Source organism: Cherax quadricarinatus, chromosome 82 (genome assembly GCF_038502225.1).
Source record: "Cherax quadricarinatus isolate ZL_2023a chromosome 82, ASM3850222v1, whole genome shotgun sequence".
In the NCBI taxonomy this organism is placed as follows: domain Eukaryota; kingdom Metazoa; phylum Arthropoda; class Malacostraca; order Decapoda; family Parastacidae; genus Cherax; species Cherax quadricarinatus.
In genome coordinates, this window is record NC_091373.1 from 6,495,617 (window position 1) to 6,511,611 (window position 15,995).

Consider the following 15,995-nt stretch of genomic DNA (forward strand, 5'->3'; position numbering starts at 1 on the left):
CGACTTTCTATACAGTAGTATGTCACTGATGTCAGTTATGATCTGTATAAGTTGTATCATGTACTTGTAGAAATAATTATGATGATTATTATAGGATTTGTTGAGAGAATATATATTTAAGTTTATCCTGTGAATCATACGACGTTTTCTGCAGATTCTGTTATAGAAAACGAACTGGTTTATCAAAAGCTAACATAAACATCGAAAAATACATCACTGATTATTTACCAAGAGTTAGTTACAAAGGATATCCCAAAAAAACGAAGAAGTTCGGCTTATTTCTATCGAGGGTCCTCTCATTCTCTTCCCCGGGATGCCACCCATACCAGTTTGCTAACAACCAGTTACCTGGTTGTTAATTTTTAGGCGAACAGAAGCAACAGATGTAAGGAATCTTGCCTAATGCCGCCCCTTTCGCCCCCATAACAGAATCCGGTTCTTTTGGTTGTGAGCCGAAGGAGCTACAAGCAAGTCACGAGCCATGGACGAGCTTTAAAAATAGGCGAGACAAGTACACGAGTGGGTGTGGGGTGGACCTGCCTAGCATGGGCCAGTAGGCCTGCTGCAGCACACATGTTTTTTAGTGTAGAATTTTAGGGTTATATACTGGAGCCAGACCGCGTCACTGGGAGGAACTGGGGTTCCTCCCAGTGACGCTGGAGTGATGCTGGAGTGATGCTGGAGTGATGCTGGAGTGATGCTGGAGTGACGCTGGAGTGATGCTGGAGTCACAGTTCATCCCGTGTTCTAACTTCCAACGTGTACAGCTCTTGTTATAAGAGGAGACTCGTAAAAGAGTCTGAGTGATAATTTAGACACAGTTGCAACAGTTAGGCATCATTATTCCGAAACGTTTCGCCTACACCGCAGGCTTCTTCAGTCGAGTACAGAAAAGTTAGCAGAAGCAAAAGAGTTGTGAAAACAATGTATCAGTCCATTCTGCATGCTTTTTTGTACTCGACTGAAGAAGTCTACTGAGCAGGCGAAACGTTCCAGAAGATACCTAACTGTAGCACGTGTGTTGAACTAATCAACTTGTCGGTACTGTATACCACTAAACTTCACTCTTAAAAGAGAATGTGGATAGCGTGTTAGAGCAGGATACAGGAGCCTCCCAGCAGGATACAGGAGCCTCCCAGCAGGACAGAGGAGCCTCCCAGCAGGACACAGGAGCCTCCCAGCAGGACACAGGAGCCTCCCAGCAGGACACAGGAGCTTCCCAGCAGGACACAGGAGCCTCCCAGCAGGACACAGGAGCCTCCCAGCAGGACACAGGAGTCTCCCAGCAGGACACAGGAGCCTCCCAGCAGGACACAGGAGCCTCCCAGCAGGACACAGGAGCCTCCCAGCAGGACACAGGAGCCTCCCAGCAGGACACAGGAGCCTCCCAGCAGGACACAGGAGCCTCCCAGCAGGACACAGGAGCCTCCCAGCAGGACACAGGAGCCTCCCAGCAGGACACAGGAGCCTCCCAGCAGGACACAGGAGCCTCCCAGCAGGACACAGGAGCCTCCCAGCAGGACACAGGAGCCTCCCAGCAGGAAGACCTGGAAGTCTTGAATTCGAAAAACAATTGATCTGCCTCAACGAATGTATCAGACTACCTTGTTGCAGAAACAACGTTAGGGAGGGGGAAGGGAGGAATAGAACGAGGAGGCAGAAGGCGAGGAGGAATAGAACGAGGAGGCAGAAGGCGAGGAGGATTAGAACGAGGAGGCAGAGGGCGAGGAGGAATAGAACGAGGAGGCAGAAGGCGAGGAGGAATAGAACGAGGAGGCAGAAGGCGAGGAGGAATAGAACGAGGAGGCAGAAGGCGAGGAGGAATAGAACGAGGAGGCAGAAGGCGAGGAGGAATAGAACGAGGAGGCAGAAGGCGAGGAGGAATAGAACGAGGAGGCAGAAGGCGAGGAGGAATAGAACGAGGAGGCAGAAGGCGAGGAGGAATACAACGAGAAGGCAGAAGGCAAGGAGGAATAAAACGAGAAGACAGAAGGCAAGGAGGAATAAAACGAGAAGACAGAAGGCAAGGAGGAATAAAACGAGGAGGCAAAAGACGAGGAGGAATACAACGAGAAGGCAGAAGGCAAGGAGGAATAAAACGAGAAGACAGAAGGCGAGGAGGAATAGAACGAGGAGGTAGAAGACGAGGAGGAATAAAACGAGGAGGCAAAAGACGAGGAGGAATAAAACGAGGAGGCAAAAGACGAGGAGGAATAAAACGAGGAGGCAAAAGACGAGGAGGAATAAAACGAGGAGGCAAAAGACGAGGAAAATGAAAACAAAGAGGAGGATGCAGACGAAAGGGAGTCAGAGGGATTGACAGGGAGAAATAAGAGAAGAACAAAGTGAAAAAGGAAGAAGGGGAAAAAATATAAGAGACGAGGATGACTGAGAATGTAAAAGAGAAAAAAACAAAAGAAAAACAAGCGGAATAAAGAAGCAGGAGACGACAGTAGTGGTGCCTATTTTGGCATCGGGTTGTAGGTACCTAAACACGCAGTCCAAACATGCACCTTTAACAGGAGCCGTTGCCAGCAACAGTAATTATAACGGTGATAGTTTCTCCAATATCAATTTAAAATAATGATGATTATCATACAGAACAGTGTGATTGTTCGTGTGTATTTCTGTGTGTCTGTATCCGGATTGTGCGCGCGCGCGCCTGCATCGGGATTGTACGTGTGTTTGTATCCGGATTCTCTTCTATGCATCTGTATCCTCTCGTCTGTGAGAGTCTGTATACTCTCTTGTGTGTGCTGGGCACCGTGTGTTGTTGCTTCCATGTGTCATGTGTCTTTGTTACTGTCTACCTGTGTGATAATGTGTCTTTCCTTGAGTGTGCTGCTCCTCGCGTAAATTTAGTGTGTGTGTGTGTGTGTGTGTGTGTGTGTGTGTGTGTGTGTGTGTGTGTGTGTGTGTGTGTGTGTGTGTGTGTGTGTGTGCGAGTATGTGAATGTGTGAATGTGTATATAAGAGTGCATGAGTGTATATACGAGTGTATACTAATAAAAATTTTTATTTCTACAAGTACATGATACAACTTATACAGACCATAGCTGACATCAGTGACATACTACTATATAGAAAGTCCCTTGTTATGCTGAGCATTTCCCGCAAATTAGGTCAGTTTTCGTCCCAGGATGCGACCCACACCAGTCGACTAACACCCAGGTACCCATTTTACTGATGGGCGAACATAGACAACAGGCGTTTCTACCCTGGCTGGGAATCGAACCCAGGCCCTTGCCGTGTGAATAAACAAGCACGAGTGAATTTATGTGTATGTAAATATGCGCGCGAATATGTGAATGTGCGTGTGTATGAATGTGTATTTGACTATGTCTGCACAGTGCTTATCTCTTAATAACAATAACAAAGACTAACAGTGGTAATTAACCCGCAGCTCGATTGGTAGCTCCCACACTGAGGTCTGCGGTTCGATCCACAGTACGGGTGGAAATATTTGAATGTGTTTCCTTAAGACACCTGCTGTCCCCGTTCACCTAGCAGTAAGTAGGTACCTGGGTGTTAGTCGACTGGTGTGGGTCGCATTCTGGGACAAAATTCACCAATTAGCCTGAAATGCTCAGCATAACAAGGGACTTTCTATTTAGTAGTATGTCATAGGTGTCAGCTATGGTCTGTATAAGTTGCATCATGTATTTGTAGAAATAATTATTATTATTAATTATTAAAAATAATAAAGACAAAATTTAGTTCAAAAAATCGAAAATTTAAACATATAGCAGCATTCATTAAATTATTTCTTTCTAAAATCCAACATCTATCTTATTAACAACACTAACTGTCTATAATCTGACAAGACAACATTTAAATATAATTACTTTGTCTGGGTGAACTGCTCAGGAACACGTGAATTATAGACCTATGGTCAACCATCCACCGTGTGTGCACTCCCTCACCTCCAGCCTTGCACTGACTTGGAGACAGCCAGGTCAACTACAGGTCACGTGATAAGTTAAATGCGTGTGTTTACCAACTAGTTCGTAGACAATTGTTTACGCATATTTTGCATTATGCGCAGCTGCTCTCACAGGATATATACACTGAGATGTGTATGACTCTCAGCGTATATACGCTGAGAGTTTACTTCAGTCCTCACTTTAGGGTTTAAAGTATACTTGAATGGTGGGAAAACAGGTGATGCGCAGCCTTTAATGATGCTAGTGCAGTCGATAGGCTTGAAACCTCGTTAACTAACCTCCAGGTGCAAGCAAATGAATGTACCCTTGAGCAAAGGGCATGGGTATGTTCGGTATTTATATGTCATGAAGTTTCTGCAGCATTGGTATTGATTTACTCAGCAAACTGCAAAAAATGCATGATAGTGTCATTGATGTTTGGTGTGGAGAGGTTCCAGCCTTGGTAACCCCATTGACTGTCATTGATGTTTGGTGTGGAGAGGTTCCAGCCTTGGTAACCCCATTGACTGTCATTGATGTTTGGTGTGGAGAGGTTCCAGCCTTGGTAACCCCATTGACTGTCATTGATGTTTGGTGTGGAGAGGTTCCAGCCTTGGTAACCCCATTGACTGTCATTGATGTTTGGTGTGGAGAGGTTCCGGCCTTGGTAACCCCATTGACTGTCATTGATGTTTGGTGTGGAGAGGTTCCAGCCTTGGTAACCCCATTGACTGTCATTGATGTTTGGTGTGGAGAGGTTCCAACCTTGGTAACTTCATTGACTGTCATTGATGTTTGGTGTGGAGAGGTTCCAGCCTTGGTAACCCCATTGACTGTCATTGATGTTTGGTGTGGAGAGGTTCCGGCCTTGGTAACCCCATTGACTGTCATTGATGTTTGGTGTGGAGAGGTTCCGGCCTTGGTAACCCCATTGACTGTCATTGATGTTTGGTGTGGAGAGGTTCCAGCCTTGGTAACCCCATTGACTGTCATTGATGTTTGGTGTGGAGAGGTTCCGGCCTTGGTAACCCCATTGACTGTCATTGATGTTTGGTGTGGAGAGGTTCCGGCCTTGGTAACCCCATTGACTGTCATTGATGTTTGGTGTGGAGAGGTTCCAGCCTTGGTAACCCCATTGACTGTCATTGATGTTTGGTGTGGAGAGGTTCCGGCCTTGGTAACCCCATTGACTGTCATTGATGTTTGGTGTGGAGAGGTTCCGGCCTTGGTAACCCCATTGACTGTCATTGATGTTCGGTGTGGAGAGGTTTCGGTCATGGTAACCCCAGTGACTGTCATTGATGATTGGTGTGGAGAGGTTCCAGTTACGGTAACTGGAGCCTCTCCACACCACAACCAATTTAGACAGAGATAGAAAGGTGGACAGGTAGACAGTCAACCAACCAGTCTGCCAGTAAGGGTCCAGCAAATAGAGCCCAATTTTCCCCTTGTCCTCAGCTGGTGAAAGACTCCCCAGGTGGTGAAGGTTCTCCAGATGGTGAAAGCTGCCCAGGAGGTCCTCCTTACTGTCCGCCACCTCGTGCAAAACTGCCGACTGTCTACCATAACACTACAAGCTTTGTACTGCACTAATCTGCAGTGCGAGGTAACAGCCTATGTAAAAAAAATAGATTCCTCCTATTGCTGCCTATTAAAGACGAGAATCTGCATTATCAGATCAAAAAAAAAAATTTAAATTTAAAAATTTTCCGTATTTCGAGAGAAAAAATTGGCTTTACTGTTCATGACTGTAGAAGTAAGATAATGTATTGAAATTTTTAGTCGGATGATATAAAGAAATAAACAATACAAAGAAGGCCTATTAATTTCTCTTACTGAGCCTAAGGGTTGTTATAAGCCGCCTCTCTGTAGCCCTACATTACACTTAGCAGATCTCTGAAGGCCATCTTTCGTGCCAGGCAACACGCGCTTATATGGCATTAAGTGCCTCTCAGTGCCAACTGGAATCGCATTTATCGGTATACGAAATCGGTGCAATTGCTTGATCAAATTTTAATGGTTATTGAGAGTTGTGTAGAGCGACCAAGGCGAGAGACGCAGTTGTCAGCGGTACAATAATAATAATAATAATAATAATAATAATAATAATAATAATAATAATAATAATAATCATAATCTTTATTTCTACAAGAACATGTACAACTTATACAGACCATAGCTGATATCAATGACATACTCCTATATAGAAAGCCGCTGGTTATACAGAACATTTCGGGGAAATTAGGTCAGTTTTGTCCCCAGGATGCGACCCACACCAGTCGACTAACACTCTGGTAGTTATTTTACTGCTAGGTGAAAGTGGACAGCAGGTGTCTTAAGGAAACACGTCCTAATGTTTCCACCCGTACCGGGGATCGACCCCCGGATCTCAGTGTCTGAAAAACCACCACACACTTGGGAATCTTTATTCCGAAACGTTTCGCCTATACATAGGCTTCTTCAGTCGAATCCAGAGGAGGCAGCAGAAGCAGTGGATAAAGACGATGTTATCAGTCCATCACTCTCGAAGACGTAGTTTTGAGGTGGTCAGTCCCTCAGCCTGAGAAGACGTCTGCTCTATATATATAGTCTGGAACAATTCAGTTACGTGGTTTATCAGTTTAATTACGTGGTTGGCAGTGTTCCAGCCTTGTACACCCCCCCCTCCCAACAACGCAGCAAAATATTCCATCGCAACGGAGGTAAAAATATAAGAAAACACGGTTTCCTGTGTTCAAGTTAGCGTTGTTCTGTTATTTTCCTCTCCATGACCCGGTAAATTCCATTCGTTTTCTGTGACTTTTATCGTGTCCTCTCAGTGAGAAATTCCATCGTTTCTCCTCTAAAAGTACAAAAGAATTTTCACTTTTCTTCTCCAAGAAGTGAGTAATTCCATCTCTTTCGCAGCTTGGGTGTCAGTAGGTGCCATCATTCCTAACATTTCCGCTGTCCAGATTTTCGCGGGTATTCCCGCGTTCCGCTCGTCCATAACACAACGCATTTCACCGTTCCTCCCATTTATCTTCTCCGTATCTGCCTTCATCACTCGCGGGTATTCCCACGTTCCGCGCGTCCATAACACGATGCTTTTCACTGTTCCTCCCGTTCACAATACCTCTGGCTTTCATATATCCCTTCAACCACTGAGAAAAACAAATAAATATAACATCTGCCCTCCCAGGGACACCTGCCTTTCTCGTTGCCACACAAGAGGAAAAAAAATGGTTAAACGTAATCTGCTCTTTGGAGAGTAATGCAAAAATTAGCCTTTTGATGTAAGATGAAATTCCATTTTAGCGAGTAATGGGAAGGGCTGCGAGTTTGCCACTCGCTTCTGCACACGTAAATGGTATACAGTATCGATAGGATGATAAATTAGATACATGTACAATATCTGGGTATCTTTATTTGTAGACGTTTCGCCTCCCAGTGGCTTTATCAATACAAGGACATAATGTGAAGACTGTAGAGCTATATACAAGAGATGAGGTGACCAGTCCCTCAGTCTTGGTGTTGGAGAGCACGGTAGTCTTGAAGACTACGGTGCTCCTCACCAAGGTGATCAGTCCCTCAGTCTTGGTGTTGGAGAGCACAGTGGTCTTGAAGACTACGGTGCTCCTCACCAAGGTGATCAGTCCCTCAGTCTTGGTGCTGGAGAGCACGGTAGTCTTGAAGACTACGGTGCTCCTCACCATCTCCAAGGCTGGGGGACTGATCACCTTGGTGAAGAGCACCGTAGTTTTCAAGACCACTGTGCTCTCCAACACCAAGACTGAGGGACTGATCACCTCATCTTCTGTATATAGTTCTACAGTCTTCACATTATGTCCTTGTATCGATAAAGCCACTGAGTGAGCGAAACGTCTACAAATGTCTACAGATGTTGCACATGTGTCTGATTCTTCAGTCTCTTCTGGTTGGACTTCGATGCTTCCCAGAGGAATGGATTTATTAAACACATTTTTAATAAAGTCTCATACGTAATCCGGAACGTTTTTCATGGGTTTTATTTAGTAAATCGTGTTGAATTTTGAGATGGGATAACCCAGCATGTGTCATTGGGATTTATTTGCACAGGAAGAGTTTTTTATTGGTATATTTTCTCAGTTTTATCATTTCTTTATTGCTAGTTGGCTCATGATACTAGCTGTTACATTGTTACCTTTAATGCAGCTTCATATATTCCTGTTGTTACAGCTGTTACTGCCACCATTACTGCTGATACTGCTGCTACATCTACTGCTGCCGCTACTGCCACAACTACTGCTGTGTCTGCTGCTGCTTGTACCGCTATTTCCACTGTTGTTATTGCTACTCCATGTTTACTGGTCTTCCACTATTACTAGTACTAGTTGTACAGTGATAGTTCTAACTCTCATCAGATATACCTCATATGAGAGAATGAATATACCCGGCTATATTGTTTTTGAAAATTGAAGGAGGGTGGATGAGCTTCGTGAGAGATGATAGAAACACTTGACCAGACGTGAGGTACAAATATACAGAAAAAATAGATGTAGTGTGAAGTGGAGTAACTCTGTTGCATGATGCAGAGTCTCTCTCTCTCTCTCTCTCTCTCTCTCTCTCTCTCTCTCTCTCTCTCTCTCTCTCTCTCTCTCTCTCTCTCTCTCTCATCTTGTGTGTGTGGGAAACCATCAAAGGAAATTCATGATTCTGCTACACGTGATTCTCTGTATAATATTCAGTCTATTTGATTAGCAGGTAACACGCTCAGGCATCTGTGTTTGTGGCTCACACACACACACACACACACACACACACACACACATACACACACACACACACACACACACACACACACACACACACACACATACACAGGGAGCGAGAGGACCTAGTAGTGACCAGCGAAGAGGCGGGGATAGGCGCTGTGAATCGACCCCTGCAACAACAAATAGGTGAGTACACACACACACACACACACACACACACACACACACACACACACACACACACACACACACACACACACGTGTCTATCAACAAGTGCCTTAGACAACCCCCCAACTAACACAAGTATTTTCAGGGCCCACCAAAAGCTCGGAGGTCCGGGACCTTAGTGGCCCTCAGGTCTGAGTCGTACGACCAGAAAGCCACATCATTCGTTTCGAGAATGACTTCTTGTTAGGTCCCTAACTGGTGTAAACAGATCTTAATAAGGTCCCTAACTCGTGAATAAAGACCTCAATAAGATCACTTACTCGTGTATAAATTTCTAGATGAGGTCCCTAACTAGTTTATACAGCTGTCGATAAGATCCCAGATTAGTGCATAAAGTTGTCGTTAAGACCCTAATTAGTGTATAAAGCTATCGATAAGGCCCCTAACTAGTATAAGGACCGTAATTAAGAACTCAACTCGCGAAGCTATCATATTTTTTCCCTTCAGTGTGGTTTGCAACGTTACAAATTAAGGCTAAACTTTAAGTGTGCATTAGCAGCTGCACAACAAGTCTGTGATGCCTTTTTTTGTGTGTAATCTCCCGGATCTCTTCCGTAATTGAAATTGCCATTATTTTCCTCATTGAGCGAGAGTCCAGTAGCTCTTTTCCTTTCAGCCGAAGCTTAAAGCTCGCTGCGTAGTATATTTGCCTGTTATATATAGCCAATTAATGTGGATCCGGCAGATTGTAGCAGTTTTTTAGCAGTGGGAGTTAAAACAGTGTGTACGTCAGTGCGTTGGTGGAAGTGGTAATGGGAGATTTAGTGGTGGGGTGGGAAAAATAGGGAGAGAACTACGAAAAGATGAGGGAGGGCAGATATATATATATATATATATATATATATATATATATATATATATATATATATATATATATATATATATATATATATATATATATATATATATATATATATATATATATATATATATATATATATATATATATATATATATATATATATATATATATAAAGGCAAAAATCGCTAACAAGCGATACAAGGCTCTAGGCCTTTCGTGTTGCAATCAACACATCATCAGGAGCTTGCAGTGTTGCAGGAAGATGATGAACGTCAAGAAAACACGTTCAGAGGAAGCGTTTTGCTCGAGCTAATATCAGTATTCTTTCTAAATCACTGAGGTAATACCAGTATTCTTTCTAAATCACTGAGGTAATACCAGTATTCTTTCTAAATCATTGAGGTAATATCAGTATTCTTTCTAAATCATTGAGGTAATACCAGTATTCTTTCTAAATCACTGAGGTAATACCAGTATTCTTTCTAAATCATTGAGGTAATATCAGTATTCTTTCTAAATCACTGAGGTAATACCAGTATTCTTTCTAAATCATTGAGGTAATACCAGTATTCTTTCTAAATCATTGAGGTAATACCAGTATTCTTTCTAAATCATTGAGGTAATACCAGTATTCTTTCTAAATCATTGAGGTAATACCAGTATTCTTTCTAAATCATTGAGGTAATACCAGTATTCTTTCTAAATCATTGAGGTAATACCAGTATTCTTTCTAAATCATTGAGGTAATACCAGTATTCTTTCTAAATCATTGAGGTAATACCAGTATTCTTTCTAAATCATTGAGGTAATACCAGTATTCTTTCTAAATCATTGAGGTAATACCAGTATTCTTTCTAAATCATTGAGGTAATATCAGTATTCTTTCTAAATCATTGAGGTAATACCAGTATTCTTTCTAAATCACTGAGGTAATACCAGTATTCTTTCTAAATCACTGAGGTAATACCAGTATTCTTTCTAAATCACTGAGGTAATATCAGTATTCTTTCTAAATCACTGAGGTAATACCAGTATTCTTTCTAAATCACTGAGGTAATACCAGTATTATTTCTAAATCACTGAGGTAATATCAGTATTATTTCTAAATCACTGAGGTAATATCAGTAATCTTTCTCAATAATTGAGAGAATATCTGTATTTTTCCCCCAGTCACTGAGATAATATCAGTATTCTTTTATAATCATTGAGATAATATCAGTATTCTCCTCACTCGAGATATTTATTGCCTGCCTAACTTAATTTCCAATTTTCTCATTGGCTGGCAGCTACCAGGCTCTCAGCCTCAAGGGACGCTCTTATTGGCTGTCAAAAGCTGCCCTTAATGTAATCAGGCATTTTATTGGCTGGGTGAATATAAAGAATAGATAAGAAGCTTTTCTATTGGCTGGTGAATATAAACATTAAGAAGCCCTGCTATTGGCTGGTCGATCTAAACCATATGTAAAAGACGTTTCCATTAGTCATTCATTATCGAAAGTAAAATTATTATTATTATTATAATTATTATTATTATTATTATTATTATTATTATTATTATTATTATTATTATTATTATTATTATTATTATTATTATTATTCTGTAGGTAACCAAGAATACAAGCATACCTTCTATTGGCCACTGACAATACAAGCAGACTTTCTATTGGTCGTCTCTATCGCAACCAGCTCTGTAATTGGTCCCTTCCATAATGCTTGTCTATACAAAGTAACTTCCTCATTGGCTGCCACATGATCCTTTGTCAAGATCCTCAATACATCTTCCTCCCTTTCTCTTCCTCCCTTCCTCTTCCCCTCTGCTTCAATCTCCCCTTTCTCTATTCTTTAATATCGCCGTCACTTTCCCGCCGGCACTGTCGACCGATAAAATCAGTAACTGGGAGTTGGGGAAGAATAGATTGCATACTGGTCGTAAGTTAACTCAGTTCTGTAGTGTAGGTCGACCCAGTGCTACTGTATAAGTCGACCCAGTTCTGTTGTGTAAGTCGACCCAGTTCTGTGGTGTAAGTCGACCCAGTTCTGTTGTGTAAGTCGACCCAGTTCTGTAGTGTAAGTCGACCCAGTTCTGTTGTGTAAGTCTACCCAGTGCTACTGTATAAGTCGACCCAATTCTGTTGTGTAAGTCGACCCAGTTCTGTGGTGTAAGTCGACCCAGTTCTGTTGTGTAAGTCGACTCAGTTCTGTTATATAAGTCGATCCAGTACTGCTGTATAGGTCGACCAGGGACCTTTTCCCAATCATTCGACACAGGACGGTTATAAGGGCGACCTCAGTTCATCAGTTCCACCCGTGATGGAAATGATGAATTGACAGAAATCTCATGTCTCAAAGGAAGGAGTGGATTCAAGGTTTCTGTGGTCAGCAAGTAGGCATTATGTACCTCTGTAATGTTGAGGTGCAGTCCATGGACCCATTATGTACCTCTGTAATGTTGAGGTGCAGTCCCCGGACCCATTATGCACCTCTGTAATGCTGAGGTTCAGTCCCTGAACCCATTATGTACCTGTACCTCTGTAATGTTGAGGTGCAGTCCCCGGACCCATTATGTACCTCTGTAATGTTGAGGTGCAGTCCCTGGACCCATTATGTACCTCTGTAATGTTGAGGTGCAGTCCCCGGACCTATTATGTACCTCTGTTATTCCTTGACAGCTGTCCACAGGACGGGTATGTGATGACCATCACCCACAGGACGAGTATGGCATTACTACTGCCCACAGGATACGTATGGGTTGACTAACACCTTCAGGATGGGTACGGGGTGCATACTGAAGATACGAAAATAAAGGCACAATACATCCGCTCACCAGCAGCTAGCCAAAAGCTCCAGCTGCGGGTCATCATGTGACTAAGACCCGCGTCTGGAAACACTTGTCCTGTTTCCTGACAAACCTTATCTTACCTGACCTGAGCTGACCTGACCTGACCTGACCTAACCTAACTTAACCTAACCTAACCTAACCTAACCTAACCTAACCTAGCCTAACCTAACTTAACCTAACGTAACTTGACCTAACCTAACCTAACCTAACCTAACTTAACCTAACCTAACCTAACCTAACCTAACCTAACTTGACCTAACCTAACCTAACTTAACCTAACCTAACCTAACGTAACCTAACCTAACCTAACGTAACCTGACCTAACCTAACCTAACTTAACCTAACCTAACCTAACCTAACCTAACCTACCCTAACCTAACCTAACGTAACTTGACCTAACCTAACGTAACCTAATGTGACCTCACCTCACCTGACTTCACCTCACCTGACTTCACCTCACCTGACTTCACCTCACCTGACCTAACCTAACCTGACCCGACCTAACCTAACCTAACCTAACCTAACCTAACCTAACCTAACCTAACCTAACCTAAACTAACCTAACCTAACCTAACCTAACCTAAACTAACCTAACCTAACCTAACCTAAACTAACCTAACCTAACCTGGCCTAATGCAATGTAACGTAACATATCCTAACCTGGCCTAATCAGTAGCTACTGGCCATGGTCGTGGACCGGGCGGCGGGGGCGTTGATCTCCGAAATACCCTCCAGGTAGACTCCAGGTAAGTACTGCAGCAGAAGGATCACCCCATCCCCAAATATCCTTCGCCAGGACACCTGACGACACCTGCTGCTGGATCACTGAAGCAAATCAGAGCAGGAAGTAGGAGGAAGGGGTTGAGGATGAATGGAAGGAGAAGAAAGATGGGGGGAGAGCAGGTGACGGGAAAGAGGTGAGGGGAGAGAAGGGATGAGAGAACAGGGAAGGGGTGAGAGGGAGGAGATGGGAAGAGAGGGGAGGAGAGGAGAGAGAAATAGAGAGGAGGGGAGAGGGGGAAGAGAGAAAAGGAGAGGGGAAAAAGGGGGAAGAAAGGAGATAGGGGAAGAGATAGGAGAGGGAAGGGGAGAGGAAGTAAGAGGAGGAGAGGGGTGAGGTTAATTATCACGGGAGTTCTGGTGTTTAGCAGTGTTGCCAGAGTCCTGTTCTCTTTGATGCTACCTGCCAAGCAGTGTTGCCAAAATGGCGATGCATCTTCCTGCTTTGCAACTTGCAGACAAGAATTGCCTTATTGATCACATTATAATGTACAATGAGCTATTATATTATAATACTTCACTATAATAGCCAATAATCTATTACATTATAATATTACATTACAAGTTATATTATCTAAGCTTCTGTTTTATATTTAAGAAAAATCTGGTTTAAAAAAACCATATAGTTTTAACTATGGTTTAATATTTTATCTTTTTGCGTATCTCGACTATCTTACTTCTGTCTTTCTGTTTGTTTTGTTTTGTATATGTTTATTCGTTTTCTTTATTCTTTATATCCAGTTTTATTTTCTTAGTTCTTGTTAAACCAGCCTTGTTGTGCCTAAACCTGTTTTTTTTTCAGATCCTGCAGCCTGTTTTGTGTGTGTGTGTGTGTGTGTGTGTGTGTGTGTGTGTGTGTGTGTGTGTGTGTGTGTGTGTGTGTGTGTGTGTGTGTGTGTGTGTGTGTGTGTGTGTGTGTGTGTGTGTGTATGTGTGTGTGTACTCACCTATTTGTACTCACCTATTTGTGGTTGCAGGGGTCGAGCCTTAGCTCCTGGCCCCGCCTCTTCACCGGTTGCTACTGGGCCCTCTCTCTCCCCGCTCCATGAGCTTTATCAAACCTCGTCTTAAAACTGTGTATGGTTCCTGCCTCCACTACGTCATTTTCTAGGCTATTCCACTGCCTTACAACTCTATGACTGAAGAAATACTTCCTAATATCTCTCTGACTCATTTGTGTCTTCAACTTCCAATTGTGGCCTCTTGTTTCTGTGTCCCCTCCCTGGAACATCCTGTCTTTGTCCACCTTGTCTATTCCACGCAGTATTTTATATGTCGTTATCATGTCTCCCCTGACCCTCCTGTCCTCCAGTGTTGTCAGGCCGATTTCCCTTAATCTTTCTTCATAGGACATTCCCCTTAGCTCTGGAACTAACCTTGTCGCAAACCTTTGTACTTTCTCTAGTTTCTTGACGTGCTTTATCAAGTGCGGGTTCCAAACAGGTGCTGCATACTCCAGTATGGGCCTGACATACACGGTGTACAGTGTCTTGAACGATTCCTTACTGAGGTATCGGAATGCTATTCTCAGGTTTGCCAGGCGCCCATATGCTGCAGCAGTTATCTGATTGATGTGTGCTTCCGGAGACATGCTCGGTGTTATACTCACCCCAAGATCTTTCTCCTTGAGTGAGGTTTGCAGTCTTTGGCCACCTAGCCTATACTCTGTCTGTGGTCTTCTGTGCCCTTTCCCTATCTTCATGACTTTGCATTTGGCAGGATTAAATTCGAGAAGCCATTTGCTGGACCAGGTGTCCAGTCTGTCCAGGTCTCTTTGAAGTCCTGCCTGGTCCTCATCTGATTTAATTCTCCTCATTAACTTCACATCATCTGCAAACAGGGACACTTCTGAGTCTAACCCTTCCATCATGTCGTTCACATATACCAAAAATAGCACTGGTCCTAGGACCGACCCCTGTGGGACCCCGCTCGTCACAGGTGCCCACTGTGATACATCATTACGTATCATGACTCGTTGTTGCCTCCCTGTCAGGTATTTTCTGATCCATTGCAGTGCCCTTCCTGTTATATGCGCCTGATGCTCTAGCTTCTGCACTAATCTCTTGTGAGGAACTGTGTCAAAGGCCTTCTTGCAGTCCAAGAAGATGCAATCAACACACCCCTCTCTCTCGTGTCTTACTTCTGTTATTTTATCATAAAACTCCAGAAGGTTTGTGACACAGGATTTGCCTTCCATGAATCCGTACTGGTTGGCATTTATACTCTTGTTCCGTTCCAGGTGCTCCACCACTCTCCTCCTGATAATCTTCTCCATAACTTTGTGTGTGTGTGTGTGTGTGTGTGTGTGTGTGTGTGTGTGTGTGTGTGTGTGTGTGTGTGTGTGTGTGTGTGTGTGTGTGTGTGTGTGTGTGTGTGTGTGTGTGTGTGTGTGTGTGTGTGTGTGTGTATGTGTGTGTGTGTGTATGTGTGTGTGTGTGTGTGTGTGTGTGTGTGTGTGTGTGTGTGTGTGTGTGTGTGTGTGTGTGTGTGTGTACTCACCTAATTGTACTCACCTAATTGTGGTTGCAGGGGTCGAGACTCAGCTCCTGGCCCCGCCTCTTCACTGATCGCTACTGGATCCTCTCTCTCTCTGCTTCCTGAGCTTTGTCATACCTCTTCTTAAAACTATGTATGGGTCCTGCCTCCACTACTTCACTTGCTAGGCTATTCCACTTGCTGACAACTCTAT

The 15,995-nt window shown here is 43.4% G+C and overlaps 1 protein-coding gene across 1 annotated transcript in view; it reads right to left on the reverse strand.

Moving 5' to 3' along the window:
* The window catches only part of LOC128702860 (uncharacterized), a 40,336-nt gene extending 36,407 nt beyond the window's left edge, over window positions 1–3,929 (reverse strand). The window contains exon 1 of the mRNA XM_053797299.2: window positions 3,846–3,929. The gene's annotated coding sequence lies outside the window, so the exon portion shown is untranslated. The remainder of the gene's footprint in view (window positions 1–3,845) is intronic.
* Between the last annotated feature and the right edge of the window lie 12,066 nt (window positions 3,930–15,995).